Source organism: Ambystoma mexicanum, chromosome 13 (assembly GCF_040938575.1).
Source record: "Ambystoma mexicanum isolate Mex_15411 chromosome 13, UKY_AmexF1_1, whole genome shotgun sequence".
Classification (NCBI taxonomy): domain Eukaryota; kingdom Metazoa; phylum Chordata; class Amphibia; order Caudata; family Ambystomatidae; genus Ambystoma; species Ambystoma mexicanum.
This window is the reverse complement of record NC_090938.1, coordinates 651,765,563-651,784,725: the sequence shown is the minus strand read 5'-3', so window position 1 is coordinate 651,784,725 and position 19,163 is coordinate 651,765,563. Positions and strand designations below refer to the sequence as shown.

Genomic DNA, 19,163 nt, shown 5'->3' with positions numbered 1-19,163 from the left:
ATAATCACATCTGTTCAATTTCGGTATTGAAGGGTCAAGACACTGACTGTGTTAAGTCTTGATTTAATCGGCACGTAGTTGCCAGGGGGTAGGTGGGCACGTATAGTGCTGGTCACAAAATGAAAGCCAACACAAGTTTCGACTGTAGGTCTTTATCAAGGCTGTGCAATTTGGTGTTGAGGTGCAAGTGTTGATTGGTGACATGGTGAGTTTCGTGCCATATCGCGACACAGCCCATTACATGACATTGATTAAACTTATATTAACAGACGTATTTTCATGTTTATATTGTGACCGGTGGGATGAGTGACGTTGTGTGTGAATTCAGTATTTAGATACATACATAACTTAAACTCAACTAACATGAATTGATTTATTAGGCAAGTTCATGCACCAAGGAAAAGCATGATATGCGTTTATGGGAAAGAGAAAAAAGGAAGATGCAAGGTTAGCTTAGGTGACCGAGTACGTCTGTTTACTTCAATGGCTGGCAAGATAGTAAGATATCTTAGAGTGTATATGTGGATGCTAATCCTTGAATAAGGAGGCTGGATAGCCAATGGAGGAGAGAAGAACAAAAAAGGAGGACCGTGTTCATGTTAGCATGTTATGGTAGGTCGGTAACTAGGCGAATGCCGTGACGTGGTGGGTGATAGTAGTCAACACAATGATACCCGGGTTGGAACTGGTGGCTAGAGGCGAGGCAAAAAAGTTGCAGTGACCAGGAGTGTCCTGTTCCCAGGGTATTTGGGCGACGTCACGCAGTAGGGCTGAAGGCGAGATGTATCATGCCAGTAAGGCAAGTGTGGTAGTGGTCAAGAGATGATTAAGGCGGACCGTGGCAACCTACAACAAGCGCGCTAGTGCAGTTACATGGTTCTGAAGTTGCAAAGAAGTGAGCGCTGAGGGGTTGGTGGTTGCCTTTAGTTGAGAGGAAGAGGGGGATACGTGGGGGGACAGATACAGTATGAACTTGCCAAGGGATAACATGTTTAAGAGAGTGATGGTTAAAGAAAGTAGCCACAGCAGGATAGGAGTGTGGTGCTGGAGTGGGGAGGAGTTGCATTGAAGGAGCCGGACCCAGTAAAGAAAGTGTGCAAATCTCTGTGGCGATATGGTGGGGCATGGATCTGCAGAGGGGTAATAGGGAGTAGTATCTGTTCTTATCAATTTAATATCTGATATGTCCTCTATCTGGGGACCATATATTAAATTGATTTTTGGAACAGGTGAGATGGAATGGGAGCTTGCTCTGGCCACTCCACGCATCAACCTGGTATTGCAGTACCTCCAGTCCTGGAGGTACTGCAGTGCATGAGGTTGCGGATAGAAGCAATTAGCAATGGGCATGAATGGTGTAGGCAATGCTAGTGAAGGGCCTCATGTGGGGGGAACAAGGCAGGTATGCTAATCTGCCCGATTGCCACGTTTGAGGTGGTCAGTGAAAATGGCTAATGTCATGCACTGGTTGCATCAGTGTGGTGCCAGAGGCGTGCATCAGCCAATTCTGCTAGGAGCAAGAGATGGGGCTCTGGTGGGTGACATGTCAAGCCAGGGTAGCAGGGTGGGTGGGGAGTGGGCAGAAGGTGGGCCAGAACTCACTGAAAAACTAACAAAGTATTAATAGGACGCAGAAAGGTGATGTGCAGTGTGTGCCGGAGGCCTCAGATGTGTGGGTAGGAAAGGGTGGCTGATGCGCACACGTTGGGGGGCCAATTGATAATTGGCCTGCGGTGCAGTGAATACAGTGCAGAAGAGCATAGGTGACATGAGGGGCTGGGGGGAGGGCATAAGAGCTTACCTAACAAGCCTTCTGTCTGCAGCCCTCCCGGCTCGTCAGATAAGCTCTTATGGCCTCCCACCCGAAATAGAGTACCCTAAATATTGCATGATACCTTTAGTCAGTAGTACCCTTTTATCCCATTGCCAGCAGAACTTCGTAACACTTCATGCCCCCTTACCAAAGCACATGATTACCGTCTTGGAGTGTCTCATTTTCAACTCTAACCCCTCCATATATAAACCAAAGGCGTTGATCAACCTCCGCAGCCCAATGGGCGTGCAGTCCATCCAAACAAAATCATCGGCGCATGCCGCCCACTGAACTCTCATAGTCCCAATTTTGGGTGATACCAGACTGCTTTGGTCGAACAACTTTCCGGCGTCTGCCACAAAGATTGAATAATGTCAGAGCCAGCATACAACCTTGCTGAAGCCCCTTATGTGGTGTTATACTGGCCAACATCAATCCCTCGGAATTCAGACGTACCCTCATCTGAGAATTTCTGTGTAGATGAATAAGGATGCTTAACATACCCTTGGGCATCCCACAATTCAACAGCTTGGTCGATAGAAGTGTTCTCCATTTACCATGTCGAAAGCCATGGACAAGTCCATAAAAGCCATGAAAACAGCCGATGCATCAGTATACCCTGCATTTCTTTGAATACAAGTGAGCAAGAGTCCCCCCACAATCGGTTACCATATTTTTGTGAAATAATCTAGTAGGTTATTAGATTCACACCAGGTCTGTGTATGATTCAGTAATATTGAGGCAGAAACTTCAGATTCCACACCCATTAAGGCAATGGGCCTGTAGTTTATGGGGCACAGCCTGCAACCTCTCTCGAAAAGTGGAATTACATGCGAGATGTGCCAGGATAAGGGGATACTCCTGCTTAACACTATGTCCCAATAATAGATATATAGGATTTTTCCCATAGGTTCACATTTTGTTTCAGAATCACATAGGTCAGATTATTTGCACCCGAGGCTTTAGATTTTTCAAATTACCAATAATCCTAGCTATATTTTTTATATAAATAACCAAGTACCACTCGTAACCGTCCACTGTCGTGGTATCGGCAGTAGACTCAGGGGGTTAGTACGTATTCTCAAAGTGTTTCAGCGATTCTTCAGCGATTGTATGAATAGTCAACTGCACTTGCTTTGTTTCTGTGCAATTTACTAGCTCCCTAAATGTATGGGAACAGTTACCCATAAGAGATGCCAACATAGCTTTGTTGTCCCTTTGGTAAAGGGCAACAAGATGCAGTTTCATCCAGTTCTTGTAACTTTGTTACCTGTAATTTTACAGTCATGCTAGACCCCCCTGTTTTCTGCATCATTCGAACTGCTTTTCAGAGAGTGGTTTTACAATCTTTCGCCTCAGAATCATAAGCGTGCTTATGCTTTACTGCTACGACTGTAGTAAGAGGAGTCTGGAATGATAACATTTGTTTTTCCAGATAACCTGGAAAATGCATCAATGAACAATTTATTGCCTTATCAAGAGTGGAAGAATTGAAATCAAACAACAGAGTGGCAATCCATTTTTGGGTCTTAACTAGCAACCACTCGTTTCCTTCCAACACCAACTTCAATATTAGTCCAAGACGGCGAAGGGAGAGGTACCTTAAAAATCCCTCACTGGGTTACATATAGCAATACGTGGTCACTATACAGAGAATGAACTATCTTAAAATCGTGTATTATACTAAAGAGTTGCTTAGATAGGAAAATGTAGTCGAGGATAGAGCTTCAACCCCTAGCCTCCCAGATCGGGGTGGCGTCCGCAAACAGAACCAACCCCTATCCCTCCGCAAAATTGAGCCACTAAGCTCCCTGACAAATTATTCTAGCTTGTAGAGAGTCAGGCTTGGTAGTAGAAGACAAAAGTTCCTGCGCATTGTCAGATGCCTTACACTTTGCATTCATGTCCCCTGCCATAATGATCACACCACCAGGTACACGATAGGCCCACTCATCTACCAAAAGAGTCAACGTCTCAAGTGTATTTTCCAGATAGTTTATTTCCTTAGACAGAGAATTCCAATAAAAATGTGTAAGTAGCATGTCACTAAAACCTGAGGTGTGGGGAACATGAATAGAGATGAGCAAGATGACATCTTGGATCCTCCATTCTCCCATTTTGGTTATGTTAAGACCCTCCTTAAAAGCAATAGCCAAACCACCTTTTGGATGACCCCCAACACCTTTTGTGGCCAACATACAAGTGAACTCATAGCCATCCCAAATAAGATCGACCAGAGCCCATGTTTCTTCTAAGAATAGCAAATCACAAGACTGAACAACCTTAATTGACTAAGCGTTGGATATTAAATGGGAGCAACCTCTGGTGTTTCATGAGACATAACATACAACCCCATGCTGTCTAAAGTGGCTGACTCATTGTTTTTAGTTGTGCTATGTAGTCCCTCAGATATGGTGCCAGCCACCGCCTGCTGTGTACTTCATCGATTGAACAATCCTCGTCTCCACCCACATTTCCTTTGTATCGTGACCCCCTTTGTTCAGTGGTATCACATGTATGTAAAGATTTAGGCTGGGGACCATGGGCAATAAAGCTAGGTGATATCACAGCCATATTTTTGTAGGCTCCAAGCTTCCTGGAGTAAGGTGGATTGCACCAGTGGGGATGGGATGATATAACAATCATATCTTGTCGGAGGGATAAAATAGACTAGTTTGATATCGGCCGATGAGATCTGTCTTAATTCCGGTATATCCTCAAACAGATTCAGTATACAAGTTCTATAAAGAGATTGGCGGCCCGCCTTCCTCAAATAAATAGTTCATAATCAGGCTGGGGTCATCTGGGTCACATAACCTAAAAATAAAGTGTTCACCTTGCCCCGGCCTCATTGCAGACCCCTCCAATTTACCACACGGCTTCTCTCCTGAGGGCCATCTTCGACTCTCTCGTATAGAATTAGGGGGTCTATTGATTGGACCCTCAGGTAGTCCAATATAGTCCCCTTTCCGACAAAGATCCTCTTTCATAGAGGCCTGAGAAGCAATCTTCCTTTCCAAATTTAAGATATCCACTAATAATCTCACCTCAACTTCTGTCATTATTTCAGATGTCTAGTCTATTACCAGATCCACAACACCCCCCCTTCTCTTGTGGATGTATTCATAATCCTGTGTCTTAATAAAGGAGTTAGTATCCCCATGTGCAGCCTATCCACAATGCTGGCGAGACCCACAGTTTGCCCCTGCTTCGGGCTCCGAGGGCTGATCGGGACTGACCCAATTCCCAGCCCCTCGTTTTCACTTCTCTTACCAGTATTCAACCTTTCAAAGTCTGAAGTAATAAGACGGATAGTCCCAGGGATGCTTAAATATTGCATATGTTGGGTTAGGCCCCTCCTGGGCCATCACAGAGTTCCCAACAAATCTACCGGGCACCACATTCCGCTTCAGTTCCTCCGACAATTTATTAGTACCTTCTTCAGATTCCCCTGTGCGCCTCATTGTGTGTTGTTTTAGACCCTCTGTCTCTGCAGGTCTCCAAGCACCTCAACCTTCATCTGAGTCTGAGATAGTTTCGGCCACCACCACCTTATTTTCCCTCAGGTTCATTTTTAAATTGTCCTCCTCAACTGCAGTGTAGTCTTGCAGATCATGTAGCAGACTCCCGCACATGAACGTCCTGGAGGCTATCCTAGAGGTCCTCAATTCCGATGCTTTAATTTTTTTCTCTTTTTTCTTTGAGGCGGAACATCCATTAGTTTACTTCCAGGGCCTATGGTGATCCCATGCCCATTCTCGACACACTCCTCACTATCTTTCCCAGGCGATAGGGGCAGGAGTAGTGCCAACGCCCTTGATATACCATTTCTTCGATTTGTGAAGACCAGAGGTGCTGACAGAATAGTTTTCTTTTGCATGACAAAAAAAAATTATAATAACAAAGCAACCAGTTATATAAGGGGGCCGGGTGGTGCGAGACTCACACCACCTCATCTCTTACTCTGGGCCAGAAGCAAGCAACCTTCAGTAGGACTTGCCTATCTCAAAGCCGTACTGTAGAGTGCTTAGACACACCCCCGCCTGATCCTGGCCCTTGCCTGGTGCAACTTGCTATGTACAGAACACAATCCTGGACATAAACAGTGACTTTTTGCTTCAGCGTTAACCTTTTCAATATAACCCTTATTGTCAGCAACAGAGTGGCCAGAAAACCACCCCACTGTGCCTTAACGGTATGTAGATTCCACAAAGATTACAGCTGGGCAAGAGTAAAAAAATACACCTGCATCTAAAGCACTTCGTCAGATTATATATAGAGTATTAGACTCCACATCACCCAGCAAACAGCTAACAGCACTCAACCTTGCACTCAGCTTAAGAACGGCATGCACACGCATCAGCTATTGCCAGGGTGATGTGGGCGGGACCTCTCAATGCCGGGTTTGAAATGGAAATTAAGTCTAAAAGAAATGCCGGTCACATAGACTCGACCTCGCGCTCAGCTGGTGCACGCTAAATGATCCACATCTCTCACATAGACTTGGATAGCCTTGAACTGCAATATAAGTTGGTTCCCAGTGGGCGACACATGTTTAATCGTCTCCCTCAGTCATTCATAGACCTTCATATGAAACATCATTCCCCCCGGATTGATCCAGTAGTTTACCATCTGTGAGGAAGTTCCATGTCTGGCTCTATGAAGCGGTGGGAGATTGGCCTTGGGGGCCACATATCCCCCCTGTGCCAAGAAAGTGGATGGTTGGCCAGGGGGCGGAATGGAGCGGATCTCCAAGGGCACTCTCCCACTGTCCGTGTCGCTTGGCAAGGGAAAGTCGCATTGCTACTATTCTACCCAATCCACAAGTTATGCCAGAAATTAGGGAGCTACATACCACTTCCACAGTACATCCTCTTCCTGAAGAACTTCAGGTTCCCCAAAACATCCCCAACTCAAAATCCGCAAATTATACAGGCTATAGCAGATTTGGGGATCCACCCCCAAGCAGAATATCAATGGCAGGATGAACTGCATGCTGCTTCAACTCTTTCTTTTCCATGTATCCATCCTATCAGCCAGTGCCTCAGCCATTCTGGAGTAAGCAAAGGCTAGAACACTTTTGGGAAAGATTCTAAACTGCAAAGGACAAAACACTCTCCCAAGATGCGTACAAAAATGAACAGGAAAACATTTTTTTCTTTTCAATGGAAAAGACAAAAAAGGGACCCCTACACCAGACCCTATTCTAAACCAGTAAAAGTAAGACACAAGGGGCCTCATTACACGGAAGGCGGTAATGGTTAACGGCCACCGTTAATGGTAACGGTGACCGTTAACCATTACCGCCTTACTACGAGGTCCCTTAGCGGGTTGGTGCTTTAACGCCTGCTTTTTGCAGGCGTTAAAAACCAACCCACTAAGGGACCTCGGAGCTAATTACGGCACCGCAAAATTGCGGTGCCGTAATTAGCGCCTTCCCCATTCCCATAGAGCCCTATGGGGCAGAAATGGGAATGGGGAAGGGCAATGACGGAAGGGGGATTTACCGCCCCACCAACCTTGGAATGGGGCGGTAAAACCCCTTTCCGCCAAGGCGTTGCCGGTATTTTACCGGCATGAGCCATGGCGCTAATGGCGCCATGGCTCACCGCCTTCCGTGTAATGAGGCCCAAGGAATATAAATGCAAGGAAGGAAAGAGACAAGGCATTAAAGTGTTACGTTACCCAAAGACTCTGAGTACTGGAAGTTAATCTTCAGGAAGCAGGTGACACCCTTGCAACCCCTGCTCCACATGTTCGGTATTTATTACCCAATTTGATTGAATTAAAAATCGAAGGTACCGGGCAAATTCGGTCAGATGTACCATTCAATAAATAAAATTCGATCAAATTGGGTAATAGCTAAAATCACGCATGCACACATTGTCTGTCATGGATGTAATTAAGTGTGGAGCTGCAGGTGGTCCACGACAGGGTTGTTGGCCTGCATCGCCAATAAGCAGCAACATGGTTTTGACTGTGGGGTCTGTAAGGAACTCATGGTGGCAACAGTAAAGACAGACACGTGATCACAGTTCAAGGGTGTTAAACTGTAAATGCAGGGTGGAAAAACGCCTAAACTAAACCAAAATCTAAGATCGGAGCTAGCATCGACCATCAAATGAAAATAAGGCAGTCATAGTGGCGTTATATCAAAATAAAAGGGTCTATACTAAGAAAAGCCTATTACGCTAAATACACAAGAAGCGTGGGATAGAGTTTCAATAAAGAAGTACGTTTTCACAAAGAATAGTCAGGGTGTGATTGCCAGGAGTCTCCCTTCCCCATTTTTTTCGGAACGGGAGAAGGTGGGTCTCCCGAGCACAGCACACACTCGAGCTTTCCTCAGCACGAGCAGACAGTTCTGCTCCAGCTTTCAGGTTCTTCGATTGTTAATTCTCTTTCAATAAAAGTCTCTTGCCTTTGAGGCCTGATACTCACAAACATGTATTGCTTTGGGTGACTGCTTCACCCCTGGGTACCCCTCTTCTGGGAGCAGACCCCTCACAAGGTGTATTCAATAAATCAATTAGACAGTCCTTTCTTAATGAACTTTGGGTGATTTCCACCTCTTGATCTCCCTCGGCCGAGCTAGGATCCCAATTGACAAGGTGGACAGTTCACTTCTCCTTGTCTTGCAATACTTGTTTCAAGAGTCTGAATGTCCTTTTGAACAAAACTCCAGGATCTGCCCTTGCTAGTCTGCCTCTCTCTTCTGGGTTCACTCTGGCCACCTTTTGCGCAACGTTTTTACTGTAGGTGTCCCTCAGTAGGTTTACTCCTGTCAGTTTACCGTTCACGGGGACCTCCGCCCTCGACCCCTTCTCGTTAGCATCCCTCTACCGGGTTCACTCTCGCCAACCATTACGATACACAGTTCATACATTCACTTCACCAAGCGGGATTCACTTCCCTTTCAATATGTGATCATCTGTTGGTCAAAGACTTTCAACGGTACAGAGGATTTCACCATGACACCTTTACGACCACTTTGATCCCTCTTCTCGCCTTTCTCCCAAGGCTTTCTGGTACCTGTAGTTCCACAATAGGGTAATCACCATGAGCGTGCACCCACGTGGTGCCTGACTCTGCTCTGCTGGTTTTCCCCTGTTCTCTTAACAGTTCCTTGTATTCAAAGTTCAATTAGCCTCTGGTTACTTCTGTTCAGCACAATTCAGTCTTTTATCGGTTCTCCCCCTCGACTCTCAGATTGTGATGAACGGCGTTGCCTTCTTGCCTGTAGAGTCAAGGCCGGTACCATGGAGCCATTCGTCTCTCCCCAGCTTGGCTATCAGCGGAGGAGGTGTCCAGGTACTGTTGACATCTGGTGCAACACACGTAGGCCATTGTTCCTGGCCTTACGATTCCTTCTCTTGAGGCTTTATGGGTCTGTCGATAAGAGCAAGGTCATTTCTCCGCCTGATCTCCTCTCGATTTGCGCCGTCTTTCGCCTCTCCTGAACTGCCTCTTATGTCGTGCGGTCTGCCCTGCTCATCCTGTGCTTTACTTTCCCCACAGGGATAAAAGGTGAAGGGCCGTCAGGTGTGTGTGATTCGGGTTAGTTGCCCGACTCTGCCTGACCCTTGGGTTGGGACATGTCAGGTAATCAGGTTCAACATTACTCCGTTTGTTATAGTGCACAAAAGTGTTCATATTGGAAAAAGAGGGGGTTAAAGTTTGAGTGTTCTACAGGGTAGGACGGGGAAAAAGTGTCATAGGAAAAAGGTGGTTAGTCTTTTCACAACACCACAACACACTACCACTCCCACAATCCCCCCCTGTTCAGGTCATGATAAAAACTTGAATTAATTCCACAACCCCTACCAATCTCACTCTTCCGAATGTACCCAACCACCTAGTACGAGGGCTATAATCCCGTTAACACCTTTTCTCCATCCTACCCCGTGGAACACACAAGAACTCTACTGCCCTCGTTTTCCAACCCGAACACTTCCTTACATCGTGACAGACAATGGACAAATGCTAAAACATTTACTGGACATGTCCCAACCCAAGGGTCAGGCAATTAACCAGAATCATACACCTGATGGCTCTTTCTCTTCCCCGCAGGGATAAAAGGTGGAGCACAAGAGCACAATACGAGCAAGGCAGACCGCATGACGAAAGAGCTAACTCAGCACAGCAGTTCAAGAGGAGGAGAAAGACGGCGCATACTGACAGGGTGACAAGGAGAGAAGCGGCCTTGCCCTGTCCAACCAATGCCGTGAAAACTCTGCAGAAGGAATCGCAAGACCTCGAACAACAGCCACTGGGTGCTGCAGCAGATGTCAACGGTACACAAGACCCTCCTCCGCTGATAACCAAGCCGGGGAGAGACGCTGGTCTCTGTGGTACCAACCTGGACTCCAAAAAGAAAGAAAGCCAAGCGGTTCATCACAGCCGGTGAGTCGATGAGAAACCGAACTATGTTGGACAGAAAGAAGCAAACGGCTTATTGACTGTGAAAGATTAAAACCGCTATTGATGCAAAAAGCGGGAAAAACCAGCAACAGAGGAGTCCGGCACCACGTAGGTGCTCACTCAGGAAACTCTGGGCGACTACACGATTGTTGGAACTATTATAACCAGAAGGCCTTGGGAAAGGCAAGAAGGGCGTCAAAGTGGTCATAGAGGGGTCTTGTAAAATCCTCTGTACACTCGAAAGTCTTTGACCGACAGATGATTGTGAAGCCAAGGGAAATTAATCCTGCATCGTAAGAGTTGAATGAGAAAGGCACAACTGACAAAAGTGAACCTGGCCGAGGGATGTCTACAGTGAACTGTTTAAAAGGACATTGAGTTATGAATATCACAAAGAAGATGGTGTTGAAAGACATAGTGAACCCGGCTGAAGGAGGCTAACAATTGAGTAGGGTCTGAGCCTGGAACAGGGGGGAAACCCACGGGTGAGGAACTACCGCCCAATAAAATAGAAGAACGTTTTGTTGAACTTTTGTTTTGTTACTTTGAACCACAGGCCCTCGAAAGCAAGCGCACTTAACTATCCAAGGTCCTGGTATCATTAAGCAACTTTCTAGGGATCTAAGCTCGGAAGAGGATGACCGAGGGGTGGAAAAGATCACCCAATGTATCATCACCCAATGTATATGTGAAAAGGAATAGTTTATTATTTGAATACATAAGGCCTACGGCGGCAAAAGACGTTTTGGTGGAAACGAAAACTGAAACTACCGAAAGCCCTGCCGGTTGAAAGCAGAACTGTTAGCTTGTGCGTGTGCTCCAAAATCCTACCTTGTGCCATGCCTGAAAACGAGTGGGGGGATCGGGGGACCCCAAGTACCGCATCCTGACTTTATCATTTGTGAACACTTCTTTCTTATGAACATTATCCCACAAGGATTGTCTTTAGCGCAAGGATTGGCAAACTTTTTTTTAGTATAGGCCCTTTTATCCGACACCGCCACCACTAGGACTGCCTTATTATTTTTGGATGGTTGAAGCTTGCTCCCATCTTAGATTATGCGTTTTTCTAACCTGCCTATACAGTTTAAAAAACACCCTTGAACTGTGATCACTTGTGTCTCTTTGCTGTTGCCACCCTGGATGTTCCTTGCACTTACATTTAGCCCAATTGTGCAAGGCAGCCATATTTTGCATTCAACCCAATTTTGTACAGTAGCTATATTTTACTTTACATCTGACCTGTTGGAATAGGCTAGCTATACCCCGTCCCACATACCCCAGCTGTGCTTTAAGATAGACACTGTAGAACACTTGCATTGTGTAGAGTTCTATTACCTGCTGCACTCTGAGAAAGACATTGTGTAACATATGCACTGTGTTGGGTCCTGCTACCCTGAGCTCTACAATAGAGATTGTCTAACACCTGTATTGTGCTGGGTTCCGCTGCCTGGTGCACTCTGGTGGGACGAGCAGTGTGCCTGCTCACACCCTCCCGGACTCTGCCTGCAGGTGTTAAATCCAGGTCTATGCCCACCAACACGGTACATCTGTACCTAGTCTACGTAAACTCACAACCGAACCCCTGAAACACCCAATCCTAAAGCCGAATTACATACTGGGAAATACTTGGCTGCAAACTAAATCTGTCATGGTACAGAACTGAACACAGGTGAGTCAAACAACAATACTAGATTCCAATCTGTAGGTCTACACTGAGCACTTAACCAACCCAACCCCCATTAAAACTGCCAACCCCCATAACCCTGCTCTGTCCAGAACTCCTCAATGTTAATGGACAATCCAAAAGGAACACCCAGAAACCAACAAGCACAACAAAATCTATTCGACATCTCAGGAAGGCTGACGCCTCTGTGATCCAAAAAACATACACCAAAGGCCCAACCAAAGGAACCCAAAAGGAAAAAGGAGAGAGGGAAAAAAAGTGGAAAAATCCACATTGGTAACTACCAGACTGAACAGAGCCAGAAGACTCCATAATACATAAGGGCAAACCTCAGATTCACATGAAGGCAATTGCAACTATGAATCAATACAGCCAAGTACCGAACAAAAAACAAAACAAACAAAAACAGATCAACCACAGAGAGAACCCCACTTCAGCAACTACCACACCCTGCACAAACCACAAAAAAAGAGCAAACCTCAAATTCACAGGTAGGCATTCGCAACGGTGAACCAACACAGGTAAGCACTGAACAGAAAACCACAGGAAGACACAGAAACACAGAATATGCCACGCTGCAGGAAAGAACGGCATGCAAGAAGCCACAAATCAAATGGAATCGCATCAGGCTACCATGCCAGGAAACAAACAGCAATGGCACGCACACCCACCAGCTCTACTGAATTAAGAGCCCCCTCGAAAAGTAGGCCAAAATCACCCTACCTCACGCCCTACCGTTCATCAGACCACCCACCAAAGCAGTAACCAAGAGTCAATAACAGACACATCAGCAGGATTTCAGGACACAAAGGGAATGATACGAAACACACAGAAACCAGACAGGAAACAACACCTTCACTACAAACATCACAAAAAACAAGGGGCCCATTAGCACAATCAACCGCAAACAGAAGAGGATCTAAAAGAAGACATAACCCCTATATGAAATCTAACTGAGCTACTTAATGAAGAAACAGACTGAAAAGAACACAACCGGCACCCTACTGACAACAAAGAGAGTCATCAACAAGACCACCAAAAGACACAAAGAGAAAACAGAACACAAAACTAACAAAAATACACTGCAACCTAATCCACTCCAGATCCATGTCCATACACACAACATAGATCTTCGATCTACTTTGCAATGGAGGGATAGACATTCTATTCATCACAGAAACCTGGCTAACAGAAAACTACAAAGTCATATTGCACAAATGCCTGCCTGACAACTTGAAGATCAAAATGGCCAACAGAAAAGGAAAGAGGACGATTCGACGTGGCATACTAGGACCATCAAAAAATAAGAACACCCAGCCGCTGAACTTCCCAAACTGCAAATCACTCATTTTCCACCTAACCAGAGACCCCAAAAAAATCTCACATTTATGCTAGTGCATAAAGCACCGACTTACAACGCAACCTTCATAGAAGCGGTCACCAACTTGATCATACTTGACATCTGGTTCGAAGAAGAGATCGCAAACTCACCAAGAACACTAGACAATGCAACTATGACAAAAGGTGAAAGGAGTGACGCACACAGCAGGCCACACCCTAGATGCTATCATCTCCAATAAAAATCTGATCAACATCACCCCCAATCCAGATACTTTGAAGCAACCACTGCATTGTACCCTTCGGGATTCAAATACCATCAAAAACATCCAACAATCCTCCAAACAACTCTTCGATCTGGAAAAGAAACTGGAGAATCATCAAAAACAGTGACCTGGAAGTGAAACTAGCATCCAGAAAACCACCGATTGCAACCCTGGACAGGACCAAAAGATAAAGAACAGACACAATCCTCAACTGGATCATGAAAACAATAGACAACATCTCAAAAGGAAGAAAAAACCTTCATGGAAAAATCAGTGGCAAGATGGTTCACACTACATGTCAAAGCGATGAAAAAATATGACCTAGACAAAAGAATAACGTACCAAAGACAGATCAGATCATACAAATAAGAAATTCTCAAAGCAAAAAAGAAACACTACAATGGACGGATCATGAAGGCCAACATCCTGAAAGAATTGAACAACATCATAAACAAAAATGAGAAACCCACCAGGATGCAATAACATACAAGTTTCCACACAAAAACTATGCACCGACCTCGCCAACCACTTTAAGACTAAAATCACCAACATACAACAAATCATACAAAAAGCAGGCCAACGGACCATCTACCCCAACCAACCAATCCCGACCCACAGACCAGACTGAACCTCTTACTCCATATCTCATGAGACAACTTGGTTAGTTTAAGAAAATAGGAGTAAGGTCTCCCAGTTTGGCCCAGGTGCTCTAGGCCCCCCCACCACCCCCTCTCTAGCTCTCCCTGACAGCTACATTGACTTGGGATAATCAATAGAGTCATCACAGATTCTCCAGAGGTGAACTCCTCCCATGTGGCCAGGGTACGGCAGCCACTACCTCACCCTGGGGGGCCGTTATATGAGGGAGGATCACTTGGGAGGGGATAGCCACTGGGGAAGAGGTCATGCTTCATTGGATAAGACGTGGTATACCCCCATTTCCCCCCATGAGGACACCTCCCTGTTGCCCCAAGACCCTGATGGCCTGTTGCCACGCATCTGTTTCCCACTATATGAAAAGTAGGATAACCTTTTTCCAGTACCCTTTAGGCCCAACTTCCATCCCTGACCTAAAGAGTAAAAGTTCCCAAAACCTCACTAATTAAGAAAGACCTGTCGAGAATCCATGCATCAGAAACGATCAGTGGACTCATTCCCACAACCACCCAAGTACTGAGATGAGGGAGATGAGAGAATTGACACTGAGTAGCAAGTGTGGTGAACGTGCTAGTCATCGGATGAAAGCACCGGTGCGCGAGAACTTTAGAAATAGTCATGCACTGAGAGACAGAGCTCAGGAGAAGACATGACCTCTCATGGGAAGGCGGACGGAGGCTGGAGGCTTGAGCCAGTGCTCAGAAGCTGGAGGCATGAGTTGGTGTGGCGTGCAGAAGTTGGAGCCGGTGTGGCAAAAAGAAAGGGTTCACCGGCAGAGAGGAAGGAAAGAAACGTGGTGCGGGAGAGGCAGGTTGAAGAGATGCCAGGAACCGCGAGAGGGTACCTGTGCACACAGCAGCCAAGAGAAGCAGCATCATCATAATTACCAGGAGCTGGAGACAAGCTAGCGGCAAGAGCGAAGCCTGGAGAGACGTCAAAGCCACACAGAGTGGGAAACCAGAGGTGAAGTTACGCTGCGTATTGCAAGGGAGCCTGGAAACGCTACAGAAAGCCGGAGAGACTGCCAGAGCAGAGTGCCGACCCCGAGGCGTTTCGGTGACCGCGCCAAAGATAATTAGAACATTGGGAAGTTACGAAAGTGAAACAAGAAGAATATTGTGTATGAATAAAAAGGAAAAAAGATTGTGAGTAAAAGTGAGGATTGCTTATCATGTTGATATACCAAGCCAAAACGAAGGGTATATGCCACTTGGAGATAAAAAATTAAAAAACGTAACTGTATGGCACTTTAAGAGTGCAAAAAAGTCCTGGTAGGAGAGTACACCAGGAAGTTGGCAGTGCATACAGCGTTCTGGCAGGGAAGTATACCGGGCAAATTACAAACCTACAAGGAGTGTAAAGCAGGAACGGTGTTTGTTTTAAGTGTTAAAAGAAGGAACTTTTGTTGCAGGAGAACTAATTTGAACAGTGTTCATCTAACAGGATTGTTGTGTGCCAAGGAAGGCATAAGGAACTGTTAGTCCCACAGACATTTAAGATATCTCTAAAGAATCCAGGGGAAGGTAATCACCCTCTGGAATTAAGGTATTTTTCATTTTGGAGAAATGTACATTGAAGCCATTCTATTTTTATTTAAGAACACCTTTTTCTGTGGATTGAAATGTATAGATTTCCCTTGTCACTTTGTTATTTTGTTTTAGTGCGAGGGTCAGGATAGAATGTTGGACACAAGGACAGCTTTTTGATTTAAGACATCCTGACGAAGACCGATCTTTGGTTTTTAGGTAGGGGAAACCCCTCTTTAGAATAGAGTCAGAGAGGCACTTTCCCAACCCTTTTAATTTGAATTAAATTCTAGAACCAAATACATGACAACTTTGTGTTCGGCTTCTATTTCGGATCCCTCAAAGACTTGATCACACAGGGTCTATTCCAGGAACTGTAGTCTGGGGATATGGAACCCCAGTAATCTGCATCTAGAGACAGTCAAAGAACAGGGTTCTGGAATCTGTGAGCCTGCAATAGCAGAGCAGAGGGAAGTAGTGCAAACTCCTTGGCACATTAAAGGCAAACTTGAGCTCCAAAGGCAAGAGGCCTGAAACACACAGTCAGCATGAAAAACTAGCAAGGAAAAGCCAAAAGAGCAGCGTTCGCAAACGCTCGAGTCTGCAACACCAGAACAGAAGGATGTGATACAACCTCCGAGATCTCTAAGCACTGGAAATGTCTTGGGAGGATATCTTAGGGGCAATGCGCTCGACTTGGAAGTAAGACAACGCGGAGCAATACATGTTGGATCTCTGCGTCTGCGCTTAGAAACCTCTGGGTATTATGTGCATTGTAAATAACCAATTATAATAATTTTTTTAAATGTACACTGGATTAGAGGGGCTGGCCACCCACAGTTGGCAGGAAAGAGGCTTACAAGTAGACACCCATATTGATGGTTTTGTTGTTCCAATAAGTTTCCTTTTGCCAGGAAAGGTTCCAAATACCTCGTTGTTGGCCATCTGTACATACTCCTTAATAAAACTTTGAATGAAGTAAGTGGTCTTGGCATCCTTCTTGTTCCCCGCTGTCTGCTATGTGAAATGTAATGCTCAGTCCCTGTTAGACTTGGACTGAGTTGAGCTTTCAGTTCACAAAAGGTAGCACACAGTTCTCCTTCTCTTTCTGTGCATGTGTCTTTCTTGGACATGGGCTGGGGAAACTTAGTTTCTGAGCATGCAACAAAAAGTGCATCTTTCATCTCCATTGCTCTTAGACTTGGGCTGGCTGTCAGACGTTTTCCAGCCAGCAGCAAATGATTCAAGCTCCCACATGCAGTGTGCGTTTAATTCAGGCTACGTGCTAGGCTTCGATTCTCAGCATGCAACAAATTATTCAGGTTGTCTCTCAGCCATTATTGGGCTTGAGCCGGGTCTTGAGCTTCAAATCCCACCAGGCATAAAAACAGATCATATTGTGCTTGGCCGCTGGGTATTTGGACTTTTCATTTCCAGAAGGCAACAAATACTTTAAGGTCTTTCTTGCAGCCATGCTTTCTTACTGCCATTTGGACTGCCCAAGTCTCCAGTGGTGGGAAACACGTGTTGAATTTTCAACCCCCGCCCCCCCCACCTAAAAATAAATAAATAATAAAATATGGTCTAAATAATATTGTTGCAAAACCAACAGAATTAACAAATGGGAAAAAGAAAGATTAATAACTAGGCCCCATTGCATTCCACAATCAAATAAATTATATGCAGAGAAGCAATCATTGAAAAAAAAAAATAATAATAAAAAAAGAGTTTGCAGAATCCAGTAAAATAAACTACGTTAGAAATGTTTTAAGATGACATTCTGCATGAAATATCAATAACAATATTGAAATGTGAATTCATGAAATACGTGTACATCCAGCACCATTTAAAGTACTAAGATGTAACCCTGATGACATAAATATGTACAACCACCCATACACAGGCAGCAGAAACACTAAAGGGAAAAAATAAATCCATCTATCCATAAGAAATCACTCATTATTCAAGAAAAAGAGATGCCAACAGGACTGGTGCAAACATGAATTCTACCAAGCAAACTTGGAACACATATAAAAGGATTAGAACCCTGAGAGTCAAAGACTGGAGTAAAATAACTAACATAAATGAGTGCAAACAAGTGAAAAAAGTATCCATTAAAAAAAGAAACATGAATCCACAATAAGGACCACCATTTGTCTTAGCCCCTGTGACTGGAAGAGGAAACATGTGATGTTATAATGTAGGAGAAAAAAGAACTAATAAATAAAATAATCTGCAATCAATTCTGAATAAAGGAATTTCTCGCACTGTACCATCTTGCGAGTTACATGTGTTTCTGCAACCAGTAAAAAATGTGGAAACTTTGAGCTGCTGCTATTATACCCCTTATTCCCCTATTGTGCTCATAACCCTAAAGGCACAAGAACAAATGAGCTGGAGACTGATGTGGGGGGAGGGGTTTGGAGTTACTGTTTCCTTGTGAGTGATGCATGTGGAGGAGATCCTTGTGAAGGTGGAGACTTCAAAAGAGGAGGGTGGCCGACGAGGAGAGGGAGAGGTTCAACCGCAGAGAGAATAGACTGATGAGCAGCAGTGTGTACATTGGAGACATGGGTGAAAGCAGATTCTGTAGATTATCTGCTACAGAGTACAGATTGGAGGACATGTTTAAGTTAGTTAGCCTCCAGGTAGGTGGTAATACTGCTGAATGCAACACATTCCAGAATGTTACAGTAGTGAGGGAGAATAAGGTCTGGTCCATAGCTCGCTAGGTTGTTGGGGGTCAGCCGTGGATGGGTATGCCACAGCCATCTGTAATCATGCTAGGAAGATTTCAGTAGATGGTGAAAGGTTACAGAGAGGGGCATGTTAGCAGCAAGCAAAGGATGCTACATATTTTGTTTTGTCTGCAAATATTTTTGTAATATTTTACTGCTCAGAAAACAGTAGCTGGGTAATACATATTGTGACAAACATGGCTTAATAAATATTTAAAAAATGGGGGTGGGGCTCTATATAAACAGGATTAAGAGAACAATGAAGGGAGCTTGGGATATAGTTGGACAGATGACAAATGTGATATTTCCACCACCGTTCACACCAATACAGGGGACTAAGGACTTTACACAAGCTCTTTTGATTGCAGAAAATGGGGAGATAGGACATATAAAAGCCTTTCATGCAGTGTAAACAAGATTTTGGCATATAGAACCAGATCAGTAGAAAGGCGGCCTTGCAGAAATTAACCAATTTGGAAAAATGCATCCAAAAGGCTACAAACATAAAAGTGATCATTGATGCGCTGGCTGAGGCAACCCACGCTGAAGAGTGGGGTTACCAGAAATAAAATGGCAAGAGGAGCTGAACTGCAAGATTACGTATACAGTGTGGGACAAAATCAATAGGTTGACATAGAAAAACTCTGTAGACATCACTAGACATCACACTGAAATTCAAGTATGATTATGCATAAATGGAATTTTACACTGGATAGA

General features: G+C 44.8%; 1 protein-coding gene and 1 pseudogene across 3 annotated transcripts in view; one reads left to right on the top strand and one right to left on the bottom strand.

Annotated features, from left to right (window-relative positions):
- Nucleotides 1–19,163, bottom strand: part of COPZ2 (COPI coat complex subunit zeta 2) — a 200,147-nt gene that overhangs the window by 134,983 nt on the left and 46,001 nt on the right. The gene's annotated exons all lie outside the window — the stretch shown is intronic.
- LOC138522145 (U2 spliceosomal RNA) lies at nucleotides 1,101–1,310 on the top strand (annotated as a pseudogene).